The sequence below is a fragment of the Urocitellus parryii genome, chromosome 1 (assembly GCF_045843805.1).
Source record: "Urocitellus parryii isolate mUroPar1 chromosome 1, mUroPar1.hap1, whole genome shotgun sequence".
Taxonomy (NCBI): domain Eukaryota; kingdom Metazoa; phylum Chordata; class Mammalia; order Rodentia; family Sciuridae; genus Urocitellus; species Urocitellus parryii.
Genome location: NC_135531.1, coordinates 116,791,404 through 116,802,488, shown reverse-complemented (window position 1 = coordinate 116,802,488; position 11,085 = coordinate 116,791,404). Strand labels below are relative to the sequence as shown.

Below are 11,085 nucleotides of genomic sequence, written 5' to 3'. Positions count from 1 at the left end.
TGGACATGGAGGACTTGAAGTGAAAGGAGAGGAGAGAGAAGAGACCAACCCCACACTCCCTCATCACTCTAGAGAGTCCTGTGGTGGTGTCAAGAGGATGGAGGGGACCTGCTCCTTACAGACTAGAGGCTACATGTTAGGGTTAGGAGAGACCACAGTGATTGTGCCATCTGGAGCTCATGCATGCATTTATGGCAGTCTTACTAGACTACCTCTCCCATAGCCAACTTAGGTCCCTGCATCCAACTTCAAAGGATTTTCTTTGCCCACTTGTATCCTGTAGATCATTTGGGAAGACTTTTCCTCCATAATATTATCCCACAGAGTTTGGAGGACAGGCATGAGGTCATTCTTAACCACATCTCCTTCTCTGTGTACCTACTTGCAAATCTTCGAGCTTCCTTCAGACCTGCAACAAGGTAGACAAATTCACTGTTAGCTGGGTGATTGAGCACAGACTGTTGAAGGTCATGGTTTGTGGTGTATCAGTGGTGTGAACTGTAACATTACTTACCTTCTATTCCCAGAAATTTTCTTTGTTCTGCAACCAATCACATAGATAGTAACTGCACTTTGGACATGGAGGCTGAATTTCAAAATTTGCATGGAAAAAAACAAAAGATAAAACTTACCAATTTCTTCAATGATTTTCTCTAAAAAAGAGAAAAATAAATTAATTAATTAATAATAAATAAATAAAGGTTAAGTGGTAATCTGAAATTCCAATAAATTTCATCCTAGTCTTTGACTATATCTTTTTAGGATTCCAGTGAACATGTGAGTCAGATTTCTGGAGTTTGATGTGCACGTGTTATGTTCCCACTCTGGACTCCACCCTGGTCTTTAGATTCTGAATATTCTGACTCTTGTACAACTTGCTTCTTATGTCCATCACTGTCTACTGCTCATCAGTGACCCTATGTTGGTTCAGTTTGTCTTCATAACATTCCTGAGGCCACAGCCACTCTTTCCTGTCCCACTCAGCAAGCATTTTTTTTTTTTTTTGGTACCAGGGATTGAATCCAGGGGCACTTAACTACTGAGCCACATCCCCAGACATTTTTATTATTTATTTTGAGACAGGATATGGCTAAGTTGTTTAGGTTCTAGCTAAGTTTCTGAGGCTGACTTTGAACTTGCAATTTTCCTGCCACAGCTTCCTGAGCCACTACTATTATAGTATGCCCAGCCAGCAAACACTTTTGAGGACCCACTTTAGTCCAGCGTCTGCCTTCCATACTAGGGATATCAGCCTGTACAGCAAGGTAGGAACCCTCCCACAAAGGGCCATTGAAGACTGAAAAAAAAAAAAAAAGAAAGGCATCTGTCAATTATAGCTCATATGCTATGAGCAGACGACTGCAGAGAACAAAATGAGATCTGAAGATTTTGATAGAGGATTTTATGTTCTTTTAATTACAAATGATAATTTTTAAAATAGCATTGTGTTCATTTTATTAAACAAATCACATGAAGAGACAGATATGCCTATTAGATTTCAGTTAGAGTTTTAATACCTTAATTATCTAAATAACTATTAGGATATTATTGCCCCACAATGACAAAAAAAGGATTAAACTATAGTGTATTGTCATAATCTGCTCTACCCATCTTAAAAGCAATTTTCAATACTTATTATGAAAATAAGCCTCTTCTATAACATCATTGAATTGCTAAATAGTATTTATTTTTGTAAATTATAAAGTAGAATAAAGTAGTTCTTTCTGGTTATTTACTGACTTCTCCCCTTATTTTGATATAATAAAAGAAAATACATCTATATTTCTCATGATAAAAATGAGGAAATAGAAAGAAAACTAATGTGGAAAAATAACCTTGGGAGTCAGGCAAGTTAAAATGTAAAAATTCAGTTGATGAATAATAAAGACCAAAAGCAATGCAAAAAAAATTAAAAGCAAATGGGATTCAAGATGGAAGATTAGAGGAGAGCTGCATTTGTTATTGCTCTGTCATGTGGTATTCAAGCAGCAGGTACTGCTTCTCAGTGAGCTTAGTGAAAGAGGGAATTTGCTAAAATTCAATAAGTGGCAATCAGAGTCTATTAGAGATTCAGAAGTTTGGGTGCATTGAACAGTGAACCGGCACCACTGCCAATGTCCCTGCCATAACCTACAGTCAAGCCGTTTCTGGCAGTGGCATTGGCAGTGGTGCTGGTTCACTGTAGAGGGGAAGAATGTTACAGAGAGAGTAAGTCGTTGAACAATTTTGGCAGGAAAAAAAAGGACCCTAAACTTAGCAGATCCATAGGCTGCACAGTGAACTGGTGTCTAAATAGTGCTCATCTGGCAAGTGGAAAGCTAAGTGAGAGCCATCTGGAGAAGGTCACACTGAAGTTTGCTGCAGGAGAATATAAAAAATGTTGCCATTCTGTCCCAGAAAGCACCTACTATGTGGCTAAGGGTGTACCTAGAAGAATGTGAGTGAAATAGGCACAGAGAGTGCCAAGTGGATTCAAGTCAGAGAGAAGGAGAGTCTCCTCCAAGTTTACCTGCTCCTGAGATAAACTTGGCCAAGGGACAGTGCAACTTGGTCCCTACATATTAACCACAATGAAACTTCATTGGCCCTCGAAAACAAAGAATAGAAGTAACAATAACCCTAAACAAATGAGAAGGTCCCAGAGGATTGGTTAAAAAGAACCTCAGGTCCCGCTCATGAATATTCACTTATAAAGTGAAAATAGAGAGAATTAACACAAGGGCTATGGACACTACACCTATGAGGATATCAATCTAGGTCACACTAAAACAATTGGGAAAAGAAAACTGAACTCAAGGGCCCATAGATAAGAGTGAAAGATAAATCCATGCCAACAGATGCATAAATGAATCAAAGAAGCACAAGAAATATGAAAAACAATAACACGGCACCTCTTAAAATTTATAATTCACCAGCAACTGACTCCAAAAATATTGAAGTGGATTAAATACCAGAGAAAGAAATCAAAAGAATGGTTATATAAATTATCAGTGAATTCCAAGATAACAGAGAAAAACAACTGAATGAATTAAGAAACTCAGTACAGAATATGTATAAAAAATTCAATAATGTGGCACAGATACTGAAAAAGATATCTTAGAAATAAAAGATATAATAAGTTAAATAAAATGTTCAATTAAAATTCTTGCTAATAGAGTAGATCATACTGAAGACAGAATATCAGAGCACCAGAACATCATTTTGGAAGACAAAGTGATCGGCCTTGAACATTCATAAGTGTTAAAAAAAAAAAAAGAAAATAAGGAACCCTAACCTTAATATACAAAAATACTTTGACAACATTAAAAGACCAGATTTCAGAAATCACCGGAAATGAGGAAGGTGGCAAGATTCAGGCTAAGGACACAGAATATCTCTTAAAAAAATAACAATTTTTTTTTCTTTTAACTGGGGGTGAATACAGGAGCATATTACCACTGAGCCACATTCTCATCCATTCTGTTAAATATTTTATTTAGAGACAATTTCTCATTGAATTGGTCAGGCCCTTGCTAAATTGCATAGGTTGGCTTTGAACTTGTGATCCTCCTGTCTCAGCCTCCAAGCTGCTGGGCTTACAGGTAAGCCACCATACTCAGCAATAATAGAAAAAACCTTTTAAATCTGAGAATGAGATTTCTTCCAGATGCAGGAGGGAGGCATTCAAATTCCCAAAGAGACAATGAAGAACCTCTTCATGGCACATAATAATTAAAATGTTTAATTAACACACAAAACAAGAATGCAAATTTAAGTCTCAAGAGAAAAACATCAGATAATCTTACAGGCAAGCTAATCAGAATTATTTCCAGTTTCTCAGAACATACTCTAAATTTCAGGAGGGCTTAGAGTGATATTTGCCAAGTCATGCAAGAAATTAATTGTCAACCAAGATTGCTCTATCAAGCAAAGCTATCTTTCAGAATCAAAGAAGAAATTAAATTCTTCAAAGATAAGCAGAAACTAAAAGAAATCATTACTCAAGCCAGCACTATAGAAAATACTTACACACAAAATATTACACACAGAAAAAATCAAAAACAAATCTCAGAGCATACAAATGGACAAATCTCATTCAAAGAGTAGTTAAGTAACTGAGAAACAGGATCAAATGAGGCTGTGACAATAAATCTAAATAGCAGTAATTAATAAACATCTCTCTATAATAATATTGAATATAAATGGTCTCAAATCACCAATTAAATAATGTAGGCTGGCAGGCTGGACTTTTAAAAAGACCTAACTGTATGTTGTTTGCAAGAGAGTCACCTTATAGGCAGTGACAATCATCATCTGAAAGGGAAATAATGGAAATTGATACAAATACAAATGGAAAACAAAAGCAAGTAGTAGTAGTAGCCGTCTCATATTAAACAAGGCAGACTTCAAGCCAAAGTAAATCAGAAGAATCAAAATTCACTTCATATTGGTAAAAAGAAAACTTAAGAGGAGATAATAATAATAAATATTTATGTATGAAATGTTGGTTCACTTAAGTATATAAAACAGACACTATTTGAATTAAAACCTCAGGCAGACCCAAGTGAATGAAATCAATGAATCCAGGTGCTCAAGCAAGAAACAGGGACAAATTCTTTGAACCTCTTTCTCCATAAGCTCCCAAAGAACTATCCACATTGCATTCCTCACCATGGCCTTTTGATTCTAGTTTCATCATGGGCCTCAGAACCTTGTTCCCCTCCCTCCTACCATCTTCACTGCCTTCTTGAGTCATTGTCAGCCATGGAGGAGGACCTTTATTGTTCTCCCAGTGACCTCTCTTGAACACACCAAAGAATTCTGTAATGCAATCTTTTTAAGCCCAAATATATACCATAGCCAAGCTACTGAATGGGTCTAGGTATTTGCCAAAAGAAAAATGGATAAAGAAATTGTGATATATATGCATGGAGTTTTATTCAGCCATAAAGAAGAATGAAGTTATGTCATTTGTAGGAAAATAAATGGAACTGCACAACATCTCAGGGAGAGTGAAACAAGACAGATTTAGACAGTCAAAAGTCAAACATTTTCTCTCATATGCAGAAACTAGGGAGAGAAGTAAAAAGAATCGCATGACAAAAGAAGGGAGATCAGTAGAGCAGAAACTGTGGACTAGGGGAAGAAAGAAGGGAGGGAAAGTGGAAATACTAGAGAATACAATTGACCAAATTATGTTACATGCATTTACAAATATATTGCAGTGATTCTCACTTATATGTATAATTGTAATGCACCAATTAAATGAAATAAAGCTTAATTTAGTCCGCATTTTGTTAAACCACTCTCACTCCAAATCCTTTGGTAATTTTCACTACTTATGGAATAAATATTTAAACTCCAAATGTGGCCTACAAAGTACCCTGCGATCCACCTTCTGCCATGTCCTCTGCTGGTTCTTCCACAGTTCATTTGTTTAACATTTGTTATTTCTGTTTGAACATCAAATATACAGGCTTGAGGACTATTTCCAAATGGCCTACCTATGTGGTACACTGTACAGTACAATATTTGCACATGAGATGCTTTATATGAGGTGTAAAATGATGTTGATATTGCTGAAAAAAAACTTCTTGTCAGGAATGATTTCATGTGACTCCCTTAGATTGATTATTGATAAATTGTCTCTTCTTCCAGATTTGATTTTTTGATGCATTTACCTTCTCCTTCACTGCACATGAGAATTAGTTCAACTCTAGGAAAACAGGTTGAGCAGCATTACAGAGAATGTGAAGAAGTAGAGGCATCATTTTGAGATGGGGATCAGTTCCCGGACTATGCTGCATCCAGCCTGGATGAGGTTTTGTCCAGCAGACCTACTGAAGGCAGCTCACCACTGGTGGACAGCTTCTTTGTGGAGAAGGATCCTTCTCTACAGACAATCTGTATCTGAGTGTGACTTCAAACTGAGAAAAGGCAGGGGCAGCTAAGAGAGCGCCAGCTCCCAGGGCTGGGCCAAGATCAGAACTATGCCAGGTGTCTGAGGCAAGTAAGGCTGTGCACACAACATTTGAAATGGTGGGGTTTTTTTTTTACATTTTTTTTCTTAATGTACCACAAATGTGTTCACAGATTTTTTGAGCATGGAGAAGCCCACTTTGGAAAAGTTGTAGGAGAAGCAGGATTCTGGTGGAGGGGATTGCTCACTCTGTGGAGTTGGCAGCCACCCCAGAACCATCTCACGATGCAGCTGCACAAGGTGGACAAGCTTTAGAGGGCCCAGCAGGGCCTGCAGTGGATCAGCTATATCTCTCTGAAGAGTGTGACACAGCCTGCATGGTGGGGCATTGTGTCCTGGTGGCACTGTGGGAGGTAGAGTAGCCCTAGGGTCACTGCAGAAGCAGTGTATGTAATTAGCTCTTTCTTCTGAAAATCAGGGAATAGGTTCTCCTGGTATCTGCCACCAAAGGGAGCTTTATTTGAGGGTACAGTGGCCAATTTGAAAAAACAAAATCACATTACATTGTTGGCTCTGATGAAGGAAGCCTGGGACAGGTAACTGGAACCTGTTGCCCACATGCTGATGTCTCTGACACTGGGGCTAGTGTGCTCTGGAATTAGGAGGACACCTTACTGTGGGTTATGAAGCTAGCCCACTGACATTTCTTGGACAAATTATTATGTTCATGGGGTTACCTATCGATTCATCCTCCTAACAGAAACTGATTAATATAATATGCCAAAACTAAAAAAGACATCACTTTTCTTTGAGACTTTAGCTGAAAAGAAAACTAGCCAAAATTAAAAAAAAATTAAAAAAGAGTTGAGTTAGTGAAAATAGAATTGTAACCAATATCAAAAATCCCTTCTCTATTCCATATGTCCAGAAGATGCCTAGGGTCCTGTGACACAGCAATTCCACAGGCTCAGTGTTATCACCACCATCAGTTGGGCTATGCAGCTGGAACAGTCACATGAGAGAAGTTTCTGTCCAGTGACACCTTGTTTTCTATGTGATGATTTAAATGAGTCAATTTGTTCCTTGCACATAAAGGTCAAAACTAAGCAGTTGCACAAAGTTCATTTTAGACTCATGGGGTCCCAGATGTAGATATAAAACCATCTCCTATTCCCAGACCCAATAACTGCAAATTTCTACCAAATTATAAGCTCTGTGCCTGGCCCGGACATGCATGATCTTTTCAAAACTAACTGTAACCCCCGTCTTAGCATGATTGTGGCCTTATTACAAAGGCAAAAATATGTGCAAAAGGTGGTAAATGTTTTGAGAAATGGATGAAGCTACTAAGTGGTAGAGATATAACCTAAATCCAGAAAGTTCTGCTCCAGAGAAGGTGCTTTGATTGTCACTTGCTCCCCTCCTTCCTGTGGCACATCAGAATGAACAATGAATCTAGCCATCCACAGCAAGATGAAGCACTCAGTTACACAGGATTCCTCCCTTTGGCTCTACCTCTAGTCCTTAAGTGGGTTACACACTACTTAGTCTTCATAATGAACCAGGAGTGAACAGAAGTCTTCGTTGTATTGAAGACCGAACACTGACAAGTGAATGATCAAGCATGACTTTTAGCTCTATTTACTCTGTTGACAATAGGACCACCCTTCCATGGATCCTTCCTGACTTCCTCCTGAAAATTGCACCCTAGTCACTTATCCTGTTCCCAGGGAATGAATGCCATGTCCCAAAGTCACTCCATTCACAAAAGCCCTTTTCTGACCAGATCGGGCACATTCAGGGTGGTATGGCTGTAGACAAAAAGCCCTTTTTTGAATGAACCTTCCCTGTTCTGTCGCCATCTAAATCCTTAGCAAAGTGATAAAATGCCATGTGCCCTGGAGTCTGCCTTGGAGCCTTCTGAGTCTGTCTCCTGTCTACTGTTCATCTCCTCTGCTAGAACCAGAGGCTCAGCCACTCCAGGGTTCAGGGACTTCCTTTCCTCACAAGTCCTGCTGCTTCCTTGCTGTCCCCAGCCCCGTCCTTACCTCTGAGCTCAGCTCAGTGTTAGCTCCTCAGCAGCTCCACAGCCAGGTGACAAGGCCAAGCCTCACACCTATGAGCTCTAATGGCACCTCCTTCATTATTTGTTAATGACCACACAGAACAGGTGGTCTGTGCTAAGTTCACGGAACAACCACCTTCCCCTAATAGACATACACAAGCTCTGCGGCTCCCGGAAAACCAGCCCATCTCTCCCACTGCACATTGGTGAACAACTTCCCTGTGGCAAATACTTGTAGAGAAATATGTGTTGGCTGCTTCGTGCCTGGGGTCATAGAGGCACATTCAATTCTATGTGGACTCTGGTGTTCCTATAATAATAAAAGAGCATGAACGAGGCAATGTTGGTTTTAAAGGTCCAACACTGCCTGTCCAACCTCAGTAATCACATCATTCACTCTGTCCACTGCTTCTGTGGAAAGAAACAGCAACCTCAACACAAGCGTGATGGAGAGCACCCTCCTCTCCCTAGTAGACGAGACCCATGTCACCACTCAGCCCCAAGGATGAAAGAGCCTCAGGCCCAGGCTTATCAGCCCAGCTCAGGAGAGGCACAGAGAGGACTCCAGGTTTCTGAATAAACAACCATGTCACAAACTGGAAACCACCTTTAGATTTCCAACTCTGTTTATTTTGAAATAGGATGGGAGAGTGAATAGGACCCCTTCTTTTTTCAAGTTTTGGCTGAAGTCCCAAAGATGAGAAAATAGGTATTAATATCTATAAATTCTTCACATCATTCTCTGGGTTTTCAGAGATTTGTATGAAACTAGCTTCAAGATTCTCAGTCTCACCAGAGTATTTTGGGGAGAATTTATAACACACACACACACACACACACACACACACACAAATTCCACGTTATAAGTGGAATAATTCAAAGTGAGGAACTTCCTTAAGGGACAGATATCACTGGACAGAGGACTGGGTAGGGACTGCTTCATCCTCCCTTGGGCAAATGAGCAAGGCTCCTCTTGACAGCCAAGCAAGGGGCCTGTATGTCAATAAAATTGCACTTCATGTGTCCACAGCTTTAAAAAATACTCTTGTGGATTTCTGATCCACACCTTAAAATGTCCCCAAGTGCATCCTGCCCAGGTGTCATCAGCCACAGAAGGTGGCCTCAGTGCAACTCATGTAATCCAATCCCCAGACTCATTTGCCCCCAGATGGGCTCCACGTGGCCAAAGAACCACTGTCAGTTATGCTGTCCATGTGCATCCCCCAACACCTCAGACAGCTTCTCCATGCAGGAATTCCATGCCACAGGTTTCAGCACATGTCCTCAGAAGCCCTTCCACAAGTTCCAAAGTAGAAACTATCTAGTATGTTTCAGGACTGTGCCCAACCCATGTAAACAGGCTTTTATACCAGATTGGTCTCCATGTGATTGTATGACAGCCATGCTGGCCTTTGTGACTGGTTTAAGAGCCACCTGAAAGCCAGGGGGTTGAGAAGGAGCAGACTCAATAGCTCTCCAATTAGCCCTTTAAACAATCTTCTCACCCAGACCCCACTCTCTATGGAATGTGGGGGCTGTGGTCCCTCCCACACTCCCTCCCCTCCACCTGGTCTGGTGCTCCTCTAGCTCTCAGGATTCCCTAGTTCCTCTTGGTCAGAAAGCTTAAGACGGAGCACAGGGAGGTTTCAAACAGGAAGGAGAGTATGAGCCCTACAGGAGGATCATCTGTGTGCTTAGAGGCCTAAGATCAATCTGGTCCTTGCAGGACATTTAGTGGGCTCCTGGGTGTTCCCCTATGGTCCATCTCCACTTATGTCACCATGGGAGGACTGAATACTTCAGGACTGCCATAAGACCCCTCCTCCTGTCCTTTCTCCTGCAGTCAGGTGAAGCCTGACTGGGTGTCCATGGGCAGGTGCACTAGGCAGCCCTGGCCACAGCTCTTACCTGGGGCTATCTTTGTCTCAGAGAAGGCCAACCCAAGGCATGAGGTTCAGGTCATTATGAGATCAAGTCAGAGAGGAGTTTAATTACAAGACAAGAGAGATTTTGTGAATTAAATGTCATGTGACATTTAACCTACAGAACACCAGAGAAAAACAAACTCATGACTATTTTGACAAGTATAACCTGGAAATGCATACACACCTCAAATGTAGAGAAAGGAAGAAAAATGCTAATAAAAGTCATTCTATCATACATCAGATATTTGTGAACTGGGGGCCATGCCAAGATTAGTGGGAAAGCCGCTGGGACAAATAGTGAAGAAGGAAGATGGGTGTTCTTGTATGGTTCAGAGGTGGAGCTGGCCTACAGGGCCTAAAGCCACAGTGCCAATCTGTAGTAGCATAAAAAGGAGAAAAATGAAGGACAGATGACACATGACAGATGACATAGTGGATAACTGATGATATGGCAGATGGCTGATGGCAGGTGGCAGGTTGCAGGTGGTGGATGGTGAATGGTGGATGGTGGTTGGTGGATGGTGCTCAGTGGAAGGTGGATGGTCCTCTCTTGTCCATACACAGAGCTCTCTGTGATATGCCTTGAGGACAGGACGGGTGGCTACAGGGTCCTGGAGAGCACCCAGAACCCTCCTTAATAAGCAGCTCACCTCTATCCTGCACGGAAAGCATGTTTTCTAGAAATTATCAAGAAAGAAATGAGTCAAGAAGTGAGTAAAGTGAGTACAAAGGCGAATTGAAGTTCAGACACAGCACCTAAGAGTGTGTCCATGGAGCATCCCTACTCTTCATGTTTTCCTAGTCAACAGTAAAAGATAAAAACCCTAAGTAGACTTATGATCTACATGTAAGTCTAATTGCTACACAAATGATGTCAGCCCCCTTGTTCAAGCTTACCTTTGGCTTTTCTGGTTCTCAGGAGGACAATACCGGTGACCACCAAGCAGAGAGTCAAGAGGCTGAAGAGCACCCCCAGCACCACAGTTCAAGGGCTGACCCTGGGGAACAGGTCATCTGGAATACAGAATCATGGCGCTGAGATCTAGGCTGACTGCAGGTGGCCTGGCTGATAGGGACGAGTCCTTCCTGTTTCCTCATGGAGACGTCACCAAGCAGCAGAGACCCCAAGCCTCACTAGCCCTCCCAGCACTCCTAAGGACCTCCACTCCCTGCCTCCTCCCAGCCTGGGCAGGCCC

At 41.3% G+C, this 11,085-nt stretch overlaps 1 long non-coding RNA gene across 1 annotated transcript; it reads right to left on the bottom strand.

Annotated features, from left to right (window-relative positions):
- Positions 1-514: 514 nt before the first annotated feature.
- LOC144255351 (uncharacterized) lies at positions 515-10,838 on the bottom strand. Its single transcript, XR_013343726.1, has 3 exons — positions 10,787-10,838; positions 633-653; positions 515-541 (listed from the first exon to the last, which is right to left on the bottom strand). It is a non-coding gene; the product is annotated as an uncharacterized LOC144255351 (long non-coding RNA).
- Between the last annotated feature and the right edge of the window lie 247 nt (positions 10,839-11,085).